Source organism: Pinus tabuliformis, chromosome J (genome assembly GCF_031772625.1).
Source record: "Pinus tabuliformis cultivar Carrire ecotype Pingquan chromosome J, CPIR1, whole genome shotgun sequence".
In the NCBI taxonomy this organism is placed as follows: Eukaryota; Viridiplantae; Streptophyta; class Pinopsida; order Pinales; family Pinaceae; genus Pinus; species Pinus tabuliformis.
In genome coordinates, this window is record NC_142295.1 from 1,086,156,190 (window position 1) to 1,086,174,185 (window position 17,996).

The 17,996-nt window shown below is 35.8% G+C and overlaps 1 pseudogene; it reads left to right on the forward strand.

Moving 5' to 3' along the window:
* Nucleotides 1-1,694: 1,694 nt before the first annotated feature.
* Nucleotides 1,695-2,819, forward strand: LOC149230771 (protein trichome birefringence-like 36 pseudogene; annotated as a pseudogene).
* The last annotated feature ends 15,177 nt before the right edge of the window (nt 2,820-17,996 follow it).

The window sequence follows — 17,996 nt, forward strand, 5'->3', positions numbered from 1 at the left end:
GAAAATGTTGAATGGTTGTAGCATTCGAGCCGCGGATTTCCATACTCCCAGTTATGACAGATCGATTTCCTGAAATCTATTTTTAAACCTTTTTCCCTGTTGATATGAAAATAAAAATGGGGAGGGTTACAAAGAAAACAAATCTAATTAAGAACAGCAAAAACAAATCTATGGCACTCAATACCCAATGAGAAGAATGGAATGGCATGCTAACCATACATAAATTCTCTAATCGCAAGGGCTACGAGTCAGACCAACCATATTTTGGGATTTGCCCAAACGCGTTGCTATGCGTTAAACTATAACGCTTCATTTTCGGTCATAGGAGTATAGGAAACCAAAAATCTTTAAATTTGGTTGATTTGATGGACAGATTGCCTTTCTGATATTTTAGTTTAACGCTTCATTTTCGGTCACAGGAGTATGGCAAACCAAAAATCTCTAAATTTGGTTGATTTGATGGACAGATTGCCTTTCTGATGTTTTAGGCCTGTAACAGTTGTTTGTTTTTGTATTTATTTTCAACCCAGCTCTGTAATGGGGGAAAGCTTCAAATTCTAGTAGTGATCAACAATAGGCTAAATGGTAGCATATCAGAGGTATATGGGAATTGTACAAGTCTTCTTCGGTTTAGACTGGCAAACAATAAGTTCAGTGGAGAAATTCCAAAGGGTCTAGGGGGATTGCCAAGAGTTTCGGTGCTACATCTCAGTTCTAACAGCTTTGAAGGAAGCATTTCTAAAGATATTGGCAATGCTAGAAATTTATCTAACCTACAAATTGACTGTAATAGATTTTCATAATTTCAACAGGCTTCGAAAGTTGGTTAGTTTGCAGCTTTACCAGAATAAACTTGAGGGTGAGATTCTTAAGAATATTGGTACGATGGCATTGGAATTTTTAGATGCTTCGGATAATATGCTCTCAGGAATACTTCCAAAGGGTTTAGGCAATTTAACTAGGCTAAAATCTTTGAATTTGTTTGAAAATAGATTGTCCGGCGAGATTCCTCCAGGGATTGCTGAGCTGACCTTGTTGAAAACTCTGAAATTGTTTCGCAATTCGCTCACTGGGCAAATTCCTCAGAAGCTTGGAAGCAAGAACCAGTTTGAGGTTTTGGATTTATCTGAAAACCAGTTAAGTGGGCCATTGCCAACCCAGCTCTGTAATGGGGGAAAGCTTCAAATTCTAATGTGATCAACAATAGGCTAAATGGTAGCATATCAGAGGTATATGGGAATTGTACAAGTCTTCTTCGGTTTAGACTGGCAAACAATAAGTTCAGTGGAGAAATTCCAAAGGGTCTATGGGGATTGCCAAGAGTTTCGGTGCTACATCTCCTCTTATTTATCCCATTCCAAAATAAAAAATATCAGTTTTTTACCTCAATCATTTCTATTCCAAAATATTTCAGAAATCAAAATAAACCCCGCAAATAAAAATGCAAACAAATTAGCCTACCTAGAAGTATGTTCTCTTTTGCATTGCATTTATGCTAAAAGGAAATGAAATGCAAAAAAACAGGGTGATATTGCATATGAAAATAAATGGATAAAAAACAGGGTGATATTGTATATGAGAATAAAATGATTTGGAGGTGTTTCAGTTTCAATGCCAAAAATCTGCTAGAGCAGTTAAGAGGAAAGCGATTAATGTTTGTTGGAGACTCAATAAGTCAAAACCAATGGGAATCCATGGTCTGCATGCTTCAAGCAGTGATTCCTAGCAATAAGAAAATTGTTAGTCAACAAGCTTCAATATTCAAGGCCCTGGTAAGCTGATAAATGTAGTTTCCATGGATAGTTGTGCATTTGATTATATGGTGAGTAATGAAGTCTTACAATCTTCTTTCTCTGAAAAGGATTATGATGCTTCTATGGAGTTTTTCTGGGCTCCACTTCTGGTTGATCTGCACAATAACAGTCAGAACCAGAGAATTCTCAATATGGACACTCTTGTGGATAATGGTGTTTACTGGAAAGAAGTTGATGTATTGGTTTTTGAGTCATCCCATTGGTGGCAAGATCAAAGGTGGGAAGTATCAAAAATCTGAACTTTCTGATTAAAATTTTCAACAAGGGGCAGCCAAATTTAGTGTTGTAAATGATATTAAAAATGTAATAGTTTGGAATGTGGTTGGACATATGGGACCTAATCATGGCTAACAATCAGCTTTACACAAACATGGATCCACTTGTGGCTTACAAGAGGGCATTGACGATGTCTTCTTTAGCACCTCGTCCCCTACACATTACATGTAAATCTTTATACAAACACACATTGTATATATTATAGGGCATTTTTGATGTGGATTGTAGTTTTCATGAATATTTTGGAATTGGAAGTTTAAGCTTTAAAAAAATATAATTGTTCTTATGATAAATCAAATTCCAATATATTCATGAAATCTATTCAAGTAGCTATGGCTCTTATTTTAGGTATACGAAATGGTTTTCCTCATAAAATTGATGTAAATGTGCAGCCCAATTTATTGGAATCAGAAGAACGGGCAGAAATGCTATGGTCAGACTGAACCAGTGCAATTTGAAGGATACTCGTCTCCAGTGATTCCTCAGGTGCCCATAGTGAAGGAAGTTATAGGGACTATGATTTTTCCTGTTACTCTGTTGGATATCACAGGACTATCCCAATTTCGCAAAGATGGTCACCCTTCAATTTACAGTAGTACCGTTACTAGTGATGAGAAGCAGCATCATGAGCAGTTTGCAGATTATAGCCATTGGTGTTTACCAGGCATCCTTGATACATGTAACGAGCTTTTGTATGTCACTTTGCTTTCCAAGGGTGTAGGGAATTGATAATTCTTATTGATCCCTGAAGCTGGGCCAAATCTGGGACCTGTTTGGCCATAAGGAGGAAATCCTCTGCCTTGACTCGCTGGAGCAGTAAACATATCTGGCATTGCAAACCCATCCACAGGGCCCATTCCAATCCTGTCAAAGCCATAAGTATCACTAGAAACCATACCTATATGAAATCCCAAAGCCTTTGATCTTGCCATTCCCCGGCTACCCCTTGACATTGTCCCACTCCACATCATTCCTCTTCCCTTGCCTCTTCCTTGGCTTGCACTCCAAGTCCGGCTTAAGCTTTCTTGGTCATCGCAAATATTGATTTGAACTTATTTCAGTAAAACCTGAAAGAAAAAAATCACAAAATTATGCTTATTCATGTATTGGGTTATGATGGAAACAAAAATTTACTTGTTGGGTTGCTCTAGATTGAAGATTTCTGGAATGAGTTGTTATTCACTTGTATTCGTTACCGTATGGGTGTATGATGACTATCAACGTTTTGATTTGGCTGTTTTGCAAAATTTTCACCTTAGTTGTTGTGTTGACTTTACATGCTCACACATTTGAATGTGTTTGGTTAACATTTTTTGTGTAGATTTTGGTTAAGTCTGGTTTTCTGTTTAGGAATAAGAGTTTTGTAGGGAGATTCTAGGTTTGGCAAATTTGCAGTTTCTTCTACTACTTGAGACTATGGACGACTCTGTTCCTCTGGGCTAGGTTTATATATAGAATCAAGCATACTGGTGCTATGAATTTGAATAAATTACTCTGGTATTTTTCTAGGCTTGAAGTTTTAACATTTCATTGTGGTGATTTAGCTTGGTCTTCTGTGGATTTCTTTATTGGGTTTCAGTGTTTTTGCATAGCACACCGACTTGTTAAAATGGACTTGTTGAATTGGGATTAGTTTGTATACATACATCGACCAGCCCACATACACCAACGACCTCGAATGCCTTCACTGAGCCTTTAATTTTTTAAATGGAACACTAAGGTATTCTAGCAACTCCGACTACTGTTTTTGGCTACTACTTGTCTGGTATGGCAGGTGTTGAGGTTTCCCTTGCTATAAACTAGAAAAGAAATTAGATATCCCAAATTATTGAGTCCAGATTAAACTCAAGTATTTCCTGCCACTTATTCTGAAGCTAAATATTATCCATGAATATAGTAACTACCCAGAGCTCAGGAGCTAGGAAATTTTTGTGGATAACTAGAGGGTGTACTTGTGAATGCAACTGCAGAATTTTTTGAAAGGTTCACTTGTCTGTAGATTGTAGAAAATTGATGGACAACATATCAATTTTAGTTGAAGAGAGTTTCATTGTATGGGGCAAGTTGTACCAGATTTAATTGTATTGTATATGTTTAATAATGAAAAATTAAAAATCATGAGGGGTATCATTTTTACCACATACCTCTCAATTTATTAGTGCAGGGGAGTGCCATTAAATTTCTGTTATGAACTCGTTGCAGTGGGAGATATTTTTATAAGAAAAATTTCAGCCTTGTCGGACAGTTCTTGCTTTATTGTTTCATTGCTTATACATGGATATTCAGCTCATACAAAAGGTTGTATCGATCTGGTTGGTATTGAGAGTACTTGGTCTCAAGTTGTATTGATCTGGTTGGTTTTTAGAGTACTGGGTCTCAGGCCTTTTGCAGTTGCCTTTCATAATTTTTATGATGTAGAACTTTCATTCTATATCACGTAGAACTATCACTCTGCAAGTACATTTTTACTATTAGCTTTGTAAATATTTTTCCTTAGCAATAGCTTATGGCTTGGACAAGAAGGGTGGAGAGGAAAATATTGTTGTTTTTGATCTTGGTGGTGGCACATTTGATGTCAGTGTTCTGACTATTGACAACAGAGCTTTTGAGGTTTTGGCTACAAACGGTGATACCCATCTTGGAGGTACTTTGTCTGAACTCTGTCTGGCAGTTTTACATTATGAATTTGAATACGTGCACAGTTTTACATTATGAATTTGAATACGTGCACGGTGGTTATGATTGACTTTTTTGGTTGGCTTTCGAGCTTTGAACTTACCAGGATGTACACTAAATATGCAGGTGAGGACTTTGACCAAAGGATAATGGAATATTTCATCAAATTGATCAAGAGAAAGCACGGAAAGGATATTAGTAAGGATAGCAGAAATGAAATAAGACATTCAATGTGTTCCTTGTAATATAGATATTTGTATTGTATATGTTTAATAATAATTGCACAATGATCCAGTCCAAGAAAACAAGGTTTTCCACAAACCAATTAACTCTTCTATAAAAATTCAAAAATTCCAATTAAATAATGCTATCGGCCTCTCTTTGTACCTTTTGGGACAATTGCTAGTTGACACTATTTAAGAAACACCCAACTTGATCAAACCTCCACCACCTGCAATATTTGACACTGTTCCAGAAACACCGAACTTGATCAACATAGGATGAAACACTATTACAGCCATTTTCTTGAAAATAAAAGAATAAATATAAACAATATCAAAGATCTTTAATATATTAATAATTATTCTACTAATTTTTACATTTTAATCTTTTAGACAAATTTTACATACAAACTACACAATTAACATATTAGATACAAACTACATTAAAAATGAAAGTAATTAAGACATTTTGCATTAATCATCTCATTCCATCTTAGTTATATTTTAGAGTATAAATTAAAATTTGTTCTATAAAAAGTTTTAGTGAGAAGAGAAATAAGATAAATGTGCCTTATGCGACTCCCTCTGTTAAAATCCAAAATCATGATTGAATTAATTGTATCGTTTGCTCTGTAGCTCTGCATACGTTATGCTGCTAATAAATGTTACATAAATTTATTGTTTTCAAGATATCAAGGTTCATTAGAATGCATCTCCAAACTTTGTTAGAAAGATTCAGTTTGCATTGAAATTTGAAACGTTTGGAAAATGCGGTAACATATTTCCAATTAAATTCACAAGATTGCACAATTAAATGGACTATGGCCAACACATTGAAGCAAGAGTTGAGGATTTTCTTCTCAGATAACTATGGCTGAGAAAATTGGGCAGAAGACTCACATTGACTATGGGGCAGCCAACCTTGATGTAATTGATAAGTTTGGAATAGGCACATCCATGGGTCCTAATCTCTCTTTGTTTGAATTTTTTTTACATTTTACAGGAATATTCATGTCATTTCTTTCATATTAGCTTTCAAAGAAGCTTCATACCTATGTCCATGTTTTGAAATATTTCCAACAACCAAAAATTAAAAAGCTTCTGGGAGAACTTTCTATCTTTAGAAATCCAACCTATTGAGCCCGGTTATCTGGAAAAGAGGAAATTAAAAGATGCATATAATTTAGAATGTGCATTTTTGAGGATCCAAAATTGTTTGGGTAGAAGCATACTCCACATCTTGCAGAAATGTCGTGAGTGGAATTCCACCTTAGACATAAGCAAGGTAGAATTCGTGAAGCAAGGCCTGACAAAGAGGTTGACCATTATTCAGGGCCCTCCCGGAATTGTGAAAACCTATGTTGGCTTGACCATTGCCAAAATCCTCCTATATAATATACAATGTGGTCCTATTTTGGTCATCTGTTATACCAACCATGCACTGAATCAGTTCCTGGAATCCTTTTATTCTGTAGAAAAAAGTATTGTTTGAATCGGTGGTGATTCGAAAAGTCAAAGTATGTTTAAGCCAAGGTTGAATGTGCTTTCTGGAAGACTTCATGATAGAGACAGAGAACTAATGTGTACCAATTTGTAAGAGCAGATCAACAGGTGTACAACTTGTCTGAGAGCAATGAAAATCTCTAGGGGATTGCTATTGGGTATAGCTTCAGAACAACGTATTGTATCCCTTTATAATAAGGATTCACTTAATGATCAGACAGTAGAAGAGGTATGGTTGAAAGGGACGGAAGATGAACTAGTGGTTGATAAATACGACAGGAAATGTAAAGGGAAGAAGAAAGTGTCGAATAAATATTCTTCAATAGAGATATCTCTGGACAACATACTTAGTTTCGAGGATTTACGGTTGTTGCCCCAAAAATCAAGGATCAAGCTGCATAATCATTGGTTGTAGAAAGAAAAGAAAAGTTTGGGGAGGAACTGCATAATCTATCTAAGAGATATAGATAAATATGTGATGGGCTACTTCAACATGATCATACGACCAACCTCAAAATTATAAGAAAAGCAAAAGTTGTGGGAATGACAACAACTATGCTACTAAAAATTATGTCCTCCTCTAGGCACAACGAGCAAAAATAGTGGTGATAAAAGAGGTTGTTGAGGTTTTGGAGGCCCATGTTCTGCCCTACATCAACTCCTTCACTCAACATCTCATTCTCCTCGGTAATCACTTGCGGTTGCGTCCTTCTCTCATTCTCCTCGTTGATCACTTGTAGTTGTGTGCTTCTGTAGCGGAATATGAATTAGGCACGAAATACAAATTGGACGTCTCCCTCTTTGATATATTGATAAGCAGAGGGATTGAGCATGTGACCATAAGATGCCAAAGAAGAATGAGGCTTGCATAATGATGTTTTGGAAACAAAAAATAAACGTAAAAATATGGGTTACACCATTTGGAGCACGTCACAAAAAAAAAGCATCCACAAATTCCAGACATCAAATACGGGCAAAATGCCTGTCAAATTCCATCCCTTACTAGGACTCACTGCCTTAGGTTGACTAACCTGATCTGTGAGCAAGCTTTAATTGATCACAGTGGATCTATGTCAAGGAGTTAATAAATAAATCATGGGATTAGACTTCCACATAGTACATATTTTGAAAATTCTTTTGAAAAATGCAAGTTTGACATGATTGCATAATAAGAGCAAAACAAAGTTAACCAATTAAATTTTAAAAATATAAAATTATTTTTAAAAATAAGAAATTTTATTTTACAAAGTTAAACTTATACATTGGTATTTAATTTTGTAGTCAAAGCTTGATTGAAAGTCAACGCATTATCAATTGCTAATATCTTGCATGTAATTGATTATTTGAATTTTAAATGTTGAGAGTGTATAGTTTTGACTTAATTGGGTCTTATATCAAATTCAAGTAAAATTTTAGTGAAAAAAATGCAAAAGAATGAGTTATATTGTGTAATGTTTCATATTAAAAAATATTGTTATTATTAAAAAATATAATTTAATTAATTAAGATATAAAAAGATTGAAAGCAAAAAGTAATTTTTGTTATTTATTTATATTTATTTGAATTTGTTTTAATAAAAGTGATATATGAAGAATTTTTTTTGTATTTATTTATATTTATTTGATTTTGTTTTAATAAAAATGATATTTATTATGATGATGTTTGCAATATAGATTTGTTGTAAATATTTTATTATAAAATCATGTTTATTTTTCAATATTTTAACTACTTTAAGTGTTTTTACCTAATTACATGCATGAAAAATAAAGATAAGTTTCTAGTATCTTTTAAGTGAAATGGATGCTCTCTTCGAATAAATTTTTACCTAATTACATGCATGGAAAACAAAGATAAGTTTCTAGTATCTTTTAAGTGTTTTTATCTAATTACATGCATGAAAAACAAAGATAAGTTTCTAGTATCTTTTAGTGAAATGGATGGTTACAGTGCTTTCCTTTGGATATGAACGCGTGCTGGTGCGATAATGGGATAATTATTTTAACATGCTTGATAATTATTTGTTATATGCACAAAGAAGAAGCTAAGGGGCTAGCTCTCTTCGAATAAGTTTTTATCTAATTACATGCTTGGAAAACAGAGATAAGTTTCTAGTATCCTTTAAGTGAAATGGATGGTTAATATCCTTTAAGTGAAATGGATGGTTACCGTGGTTTCCTTTGGATATGAACGTGCGCTGGTGCGATAATGGGGTAATTATTTTGACATGCTTGATAATTATTTGTTTATATATGCACAATGTTGTTAGAAGAAGCATGTTGTGATATTATATTTACATATTATATATGCACATGAATAGATGTTAAAATATCTCTTTTAAAGATCGATTATTGATTGATTAATACTTTATCTAATCATGTTACCAAAGATTGTTGATAACAATAATGACAGGAAAGGATGGTGATTTGTGCAAAAGATAAATTATGTTTAACATTGCGATAGATAAGAACTAATGGTCCATGTGATGAGTACAATGGTACACTGATGGAACAATCATGCCACAAGGATGTAGAGAGTGGCAATATGTGGGCAAATGGTTTCATGACAATTGTAATAGCTTTTAACTAGGTATGTAGTATTTTAATGATATTTCATTGTAATATTTTATAACAATGGATAAGGGATGGACTCCCTTATAAGCCATTGAGTGATGGGTGAACACTTTCACGAGCATTTAATAATAAAATTAAACACGTTTGTTAGTTTTCACCCTACGAGTTTCCAGGGTATATCGATGTTCAATGATGTGATCGTGTTAGGTCCTTATAATACTAGTGCATTCCCTTATTATTATTGTCATTGTACCCCTTATTGTTATTGTTGTGCCCAGGTTGTCCTCATATTGTTATTATTGTGCCCCATAGAAGCTCGCTATTGTTATTGTTGTGCCCTTACATTATTATTGTTATGTCAACTCTGATTCTATTGTGACCTCTTAAACTCCTATATATAAAAAGGAGGTCTTGTCATTTGTATCATTTGAGAATTCATTTGTGTAATGTAAAGGAGGTTTCCCTCTCGAAGAGGCTATGTTTTAAGTCGTTGACATATCTCTTTCTTCCATTTTGTGAGCTGGTTGCATAACAATTGGTATCAAAGCTTGGATTCTAGGGTTTCACTGCTTCAAACAAGTCATCGTGGAATTTTCGCTATAGCTTGTTTTCACGAAGCTTCAGAGGATGAAATTAAACCCCATTTAAGAACAAATCATGATGAACCGCGTGACCAAGTTTCAGATCTTTTCTTGCTATACTTTTGGAGATATGAATTGAGGAAGTTAGGGTTTTTGCAGGCTCCCGAATTGGATCTCAGGTCACCTTGGGAAAATTGTCATAACTTTCTCTCTAAGCATATTATTCAAATTTTGTAAAAATGAAAAAAAGAAGACGAATTGTAGTTTTTTGGGTGTCTCTTTTGGAACCTAAGGTCAAAACAGTGACATGTGGCACGTCGTACAAGTTCGCTCTGCAGAACCAATCATTAATTAGGTCATTGCGGGAGATTGGACATAACTCTTTCTTCAAGGGTTGGCATACACTGCCCCATGCATTAATGAAGCTATAGATCCACAAATATTGATAGTCTTAAAAATAGGAGCACCTACATCTTAAAGGAAACTATTATAAAAATAGGGGCCACAGAATCATATCATTCCTCTAAAATCATAGTTTCCTTTAATGTGTAGAATAGATTTAAAAAGTAGAAGACTAGTATTCTATGTAGTTTAAAAAAGGATTACATTAGGATAATGTATAACAAAAAATTTAAATATTATAGGATGGTAGAGGATGGTTTCCTTTTGTATAGGAACAAAATCTATGTTTCTAATTTCTAGAATTGAGAAATTTAGTGCTAAAGAATATACATTATACAAGACATCTAGGGTAATAAAAAAATTATTGTAGTTGTAAGCCGCAAATATTTTTAGCTTTGTATGAAGAAAGGTGTGGCTGATTACATAGCTATATGCATGGAACATTTGTAGGTAAAGGCCGAGAACAAACATCTATTAATATTGATACAACTACAACCACCTTCCACCCCCTTTGCTTGTCTTGGGATGTAGAAGTGTTACCCATTTAACCTGATCTCCAAGGTATGTCATGAAGATGGGGTTACATAACCTCATTTCTCATATTATTCAAGTCATTGAATTAAAAACACCATTGCATTCATCTCATTGATATCTTATTGGAAATATAAACTTCATCTCAATTTGAGTCCCAGATAAAAAGTTATGCTTGTTAGAAATTTGGCCTATTAAAGGTGGCCAAGTCATCGCTAGGGAACTATGTGGCACCCACGTGGTCTTCACTTGGTCCAAGTGGCACTACCATGTCATCCTTGCAAGGTTTGTAAGCATGAGACTATGGTAGGTCAGGTTTATTCTATGTGAGGAATGAGTTTTATGATAGAGCAATTGATGGCCAAGGGTCACTAATCGAAGTGGATCTCCTGGGTCCACATCATACCAAACTAGGGATCCCTCAGCTTTGTTCTATTTGCAAACATGTTGCTGATTCGATGGTCAAAAACCTGTGAGCCCAATGAGCCCACCATGACACACTTCTCCTGAGACCAAGAGGACCTTCCTCGTCCCTACTCAAGCCATTAATAGAACTTGATGCCCAAGGGCCGAATACTAGGTGGCCAACCCCTGAAACCTTTTGGTCTTGGTTCTATTGAATTATCATCTTCTTGATCCATTTTAGCACCTTGAAGGCTCAAAGTGTGAGTGCCTAATTGGCCCAGCTCAACGTACATCATCTCAACCTGATTTTTCTTGGTTGTGGCTCTCCCAATCTCTCCCTACATTAGCTTGATGTATTGAAGGCCAATGGGTCCAACCCACTATTCCTATTTTGGGTTAGATTCACTACTAAAGATTTTACTTTACTTCTACTACTAGGAGTCTAATGCCCCAATCATTTGGTAGGATGATTCCACTGGTAGGAATTTTCCCTCAGCCCATCAAACCTCCATGGGGTATAACTTATGTTTTCAATGTGTTAGTTCATTTTCCACGATTTTTGGGGATGTAATATATTGGGATTGACTATTATCTCCCCCTCAATACAATTTGATGATATCCACACACCTGGACTGGTTAGGCCATGGTATGAACACTATTGGCAGGACTAAACTCAACCATATGTGAATGCCTATTAACCCTTCCATCCACTAGTCTAGTAATAGGTAAGAAGCACAACAATTTGTGGGATTCTCCAAGTAAAGTAAAATAAGAAGGAAGCTACCCCAATCTTGGTTTCTTGATGCTTTATGGCTAAGGATGCTTGAGGTTTTAAACCTCAATGTGCTAAGAAATGACTAACACCAATAAACTGCCACCCTTAATGTTGAATGTACAAGTTTCAAGAATCAGAGAGGGGTCGAAAGGAAGCCCCAATTATAGTTCTTAAAAGAACTTCTGATGTTGTTACTAGAATAATGTATTAATCAACCCAACCCAGCTACACTCTTACAAGCTAGCTAGGCTTATTCAATAAAATGTAAACTTTCCATTGTCTCAACAAGAAACATACATGTCACGTAATTGCTCAAAGAGAGCTTCAACCTAATTAAGAGTCATCGTAATTCCTATTCAATAAGTTGAGTTAATGATCGTAAATCATTAATATCAATTAAAAACGATTGTATAAACACCTAGATTATTACTTTCAACATGAACATAACATTGACCAGTATAGTCCAAATTTTTATTTAAACTATAAACATATAAGATAGTCACAATTCATAAGTCTCGTAGTAATTCTACACAATTCACACATTCAATACAAACATAGACTTGTAAGGTAACTTGTAAATTTTGAGTATAACAATAAATTCATAGTACGAAAAAAATTATCATAGTATTTAAGATATCTGGTAGATATACATATGACAATTAACTACATAGCTTAATCACACAATCTAGATTCATAAATACATGAAAGCACTAGTCAATAATTATCATAACAATGAATTTTAGGCATTCACCCATGAACATACAAAATTATGCATTAATCATAAGCACAACAAAGAGGATCATAACATATAATTCAACATTTATAAACAATTATGCTTATCTATATGTGTTAAGGTAGCTGGAAACTGAAGGAATTCCACTCTCCACCCAACCATAGGTTAGCTACACAACAACTCTCTTGTAGTTGACCACACCCAAGCCAGATCCAAAGTTTGAGGGGATGTTGCTGAGGGAAATTCTAACCAAAACTTAGTTGAGATAAAGCACTTCTCAATCCAGGGTGAGGCATTTATTAGTCTAGGAGAATAATTGTGTTATCTAGGTGGTTTATCAACTATATTTTCATGGTAAGCATTGCAGGGTTTGTAGTCCATTGTTATGTGGTTTATCAACTACTCAGCTATAGCACACCTCCTCTCATATATACCCACTTTCACCAGATTTCCTGGGGTAAACATGAGATGAGGGGCTACTATGACATAAATCAACCTCCTATATGAGCTTAAGGTAATGGAGCTGACATAACAAGACTTTAATGACTTCCCTCAGGCGTTACGGGACCCCTAGGAACTAACCCCCAGTCACTCCCATGCCAAGGCCTCCAAGTGATTGTAACCATCCAGTCTCTCCCACAGGCCTGCTTCCTAGCGAGTGTAGTCTTTTGTAGGTAGTCCTATGTGAGCGACAGTGAGACTTAAGCCGCTTTTTGAGGGCTAGGATCCAGTCCTCTGCCCTAAACTTGATGAAACTTCCAGAAATGATAAATAACACTGAGACAAAGCCTTGAACATAAAACTTACTCAAGGGCTTGACCTAACTCGGTCTAACCATGACTGTCATTTCATCAAACACACTCAAAACATGACATCTACATGTCACGCATGCACATCTAAACATAGGGAAATGAAACTTATCTGAGATTTACCAAGAAGGACTACTTCCCTCTCACAATAGTTGCAATAACATCCATTAGGTGATGCATTCATTAACCCTTCATTTATCAATCAAACATGATAAGATCCTTAACATGGATCTATCATAAAACCATACTTATAACACCCATATAACTAGATAAATAATAATAATAAAGCAGTTATTAAAGCCACATAATAACAAGTAAATTTACTCATTAAGACAAGAGGAACTTAGCTCTCATTAACCATATGCAAATCCAACCAAGTTAGGGATGTAACACCCTCCTCCCACATCTACCTAAGCAACCGGCTAGTCAGGGTAAACATGCGATGAGAGGCTACTATGATTGAATTCAACCTCCTATGTGACCTTAAGGAAGTGGAATCAACAAAAAAAGACCTTAAAGACCTCCCTCAGGTGCTTCAGGACCCCCAGGAGCTAATCCACCACTCTAGGGGCCCAGCCCATGAGTTAACCTAGCATTTCAATGAATTAGACCCAAAGTCGCTCTCATGACAAGGCATGCATGTGACTGTAAACCTATAGTCACTCCCACAGTGCCTGCAAGGGAGAGAATGCAATTTCTCTCAGCCAGTTCTATGCCAGAGACTGTGAGATTTAAGCCACTTGGTCAGGGCTATCCTAGAAACCAATGCCTAGAACTTGATGAGACTTTCCAAGACAATAGATTACACCAAGGCAAATCCTCTAACACAAAAATTGATCAAAGGCTTGAACCATGACAAGAATTTTGTCAAACACCTAGTAAATATGCAACCTACATGTGTAAATAACAGATCTGAGCATAGCGGCCTCATACTTATTTGAGATTCGCTATGAAGCATTGTCTCCTTATCACATTAGATGTCATTTCATCCATTATGCCATAGATACATCGATCATTCAATAAAAAGTAAGAACATGATGAGAGCATACATAACTGTTGTCATAAAATACATACATAACCATCATAGTAGGGACATAAATACCAATGAAATCACAACCATATAAACCACATATAATCCATCATAATGCTCATAGATATACAAGGAGAAATATCGTTTCATTATGTTGGGAATAATGCTGAAAGGGGGGGGGGGGGTGTGAATCAGTATTTACAAATCAATAACTTTTTCATTTCATAAACAGATTTACATATGATACTTCAGTGAACAGAACTCGCGTGTGCACGCAACTGTTCTTAAGGGAACCAACGTATATCGAGTGAACGTATGACTCAGATAATTCATCATATGTTGATCTTTAATCAGTGCATCAATACTTTATTTAAACATTAAACAGTAACCATGTGCAGTAGTAATAGAATAAACAATCACACATGAACACCAAGATTTAAGGTGGAAACCCAATGTGGGAGAAAAAACCACTTGCTGTTGTTGTCTCTGCCTTCTTTTAATATAAAGAATAATCTGTTTACAATCTTGTACTGGTGCAAGCTCATACCGGTATGCAGGCACCCACCTGCAGAAGGCTACAACCTTCTGTCGTTCTCCAGCTTCTACTGGAAGGAAGCTACAACCCCCTAGCTCTTGTACTAGCCGACATGTTTACTAGTATGTAGGCGGCGCCTACAGAAGGATACAACCTTCACTAGTTCTCCAGCTGTTACTAAAAGGGAGCTCCAACCCCCTGATAAAATCACCAGCCACTACTGGCAAGAAGCTTCAACTTCCTCACTGAAGGCTCCAACCCTCAGTATCCTCTAGGGACCACGTTTCATGAATTTTCAGACTGGATACTCCTGGTACACAACACTACAATATGAAGGCTACGTTTCATCAAATTTTCACACTGGACCCATTAGTAACATTGAAGATCAAAATCAATCACCACTGCAATATCAAATACATTTTCATCAACCAATCACTGAAACTCAATCATCAATCTCTGACATAACTGAAACCAATCATCAATCTCTGAATCAACCATAACTGAATCAATCAATCACTGAAACCTCTGACATACTGAATCAAACAATCACTGAACCTATGACACAACTGAATCAACCATTCATTCAAACTTAATCAAATTCAACCAATCAACTGGAACAGACAGATCACTGTAACCAGTACACAGATATGAACCCAGAACACTGCATCAACAACCAGAACCAATTGTAACCTCAAAAATCATGTGTTAGACTATATACGCTCCTTCAATGAAGCCAACCTGCGTGTATACGCAACTTCCTTTATCCCAACCTGTGTATACCTTTAAAGATACTAAAGCATAAAACCTTTGAGCCATGAACTGTACCAATCAATGGCATTCTGAAGATCTACTATCAATTTACAGAGTTCTAAACAGATAGCAACAAGGATCACCCTTCTTACTCAATCAATCAAACAATCAGGCAAAAACTCTTTATGCATTCAGTTTTACTTTCAGATCTAAGAAGAATTCATTGACAGACAACAGTAAAACAACAGTACTAATCTAATAGATTAGTCATCCCTGAACATCAATATTTTATTTTGAATACGCTACTTGGAAGAGCTAAACTAGCGTGTATATGCACTTTCACCAATGTGAACCAGCGTATAGATTTGCAAATACTTACTTATAACTTCGCTGCAATTCCAGACTTCAGACATACCCAGATCATCACATATAAAGGATAAAACGTGCGTTAGCAATTAGATCTAGCCCATCCATTATCAGATCACATAATGATAACTCATTATGATCCTGATCCATCATTAGATCTCATCCATCATCAAACACTTAAGTGCATACTTAGTTCAAGTCAAGCAAAGCATTAGAAACCCATAACATGCATATTTTCTTTTGATCTAACACTTCATAAGATATTCATTACTTCTTCCATTAGCCTTTTGATCTTCTCCTTCTTATATACTTAAATCCTTTGTCAATAACTCGGACCAAAACCTCAGACCAATACCTCGAACCAAATACCTTGGACCAAAAGCCTCGGACCAATACCTTTTACCAAATACCTCGGACCAAAAGCCTGGACCAATACCTCAGACCAAAACCACTTAAGACCCTTGGTATTCTTGGACGGTATCGAATAGTCGTTACTCCGCTCAATGTTGTGGGCTAATACCATGGTATTGACCCCTGGTATTGTTTACCCTTGAATTTCCTTGATTTTCCAACATATATGCACTTTTCTTCTTGTGAAAGTGCGTGTATATGTATATGCTCTTTTTGTTCTGTGAACCAGCGTGTATATGTTGTTTTGACTAAGTGGACCTGTGTATACTTCTTAGAATGCTTTACACCATCCTTTTCTTTCAACTTCTTTATTTTGATCAGTAGACCTTAGTTCCATCTTCATCATATTCTTTTGTACCATTACTTTGTTCCCTCTGAATAGACCCGTTATAATATGATTTTCCACATTACTTCTGAAATGATTCCGTTGAACTGCATTGTATTTTGTCACATCTGTAAACAAAACTGCCATGCATTCTTGTCACATCTGATATCTCTCCTGTAGATTCATCTAGTTACATAGATTCATCTAGTTTCCATAGACAAGTGAGTTGTTCTGCTATAAGTGGGTTGCCATCAAGTACAACACATGCATCATAATACCAACAATCTCCCCCTTTGGACTTGATGGCAACCATATTGGTGTTTATTACTTCAAGCTATAGAACCTGCTAGATATAACGAGCAACACCAAAATACCCTCCCCCTTTGACATCAAGAGCAAAGGGTGGACCAAGATATTCTCCCCCTTTGAGATCAAGGGCAAATGGCTGACTAAAATGAAATTTGCCATATTTGAACAGCTAAATATAAACATTGATCATGCTCCCCCAGGCACAAGCTGAATTCTCTGATTAAAATCCCCCTTTGTACATGCTGAGATGCACCAAACCGTCCATGCTCCCCCTGAGCACATGCAGAGTCTACAAAAATATTTTCCAAGAGAATAACATGACTCTATAACTCAACTATGTGAGTATGACCTTCCTATCACCAATGACTCATACATACATCAATCTCCCAACCAAGTGGGGATATATCAAATTGGACTCATCTACCCAATCAAGTGGGGATATACCAAATGTTTATACATGACTGAAATATAGCAATTATTACATCATCCTTCCCATGCATAGTGGGGGTATAAATTACATCATATGACCAAAAAGGACTCATTAAAAGACTATGACAAATGGAGGCATATGTTTACATCATGAGTCTTTACACGACCTTTACATCAAATGATATACATGGCATTTATAACAAAGACCAGAGATCTAAACAAGACCATGATAGTCATCAACAACTATCATACACCATATATGATTAGCACCATAAGCATCTGTCAGAAACATCCAGACCAACAAATTGTATATGTCCATCATTAGTTCCCAAGATATGACAATGTAAATATCATCAACCTGTGACAAAGTATGCCACATATATATATCAACTCATCCTCTTGATCCCATCAAGATCAACTTGCTCTGTTTCCTTAGTAGAAAAAGCCTTATCATAACATTCCATATGTCATATCTCCAAGTAGTAACAGAAAATCATATCATATGTATGTGAAAACACCATAGTCATCATCTATGATCATAGCAT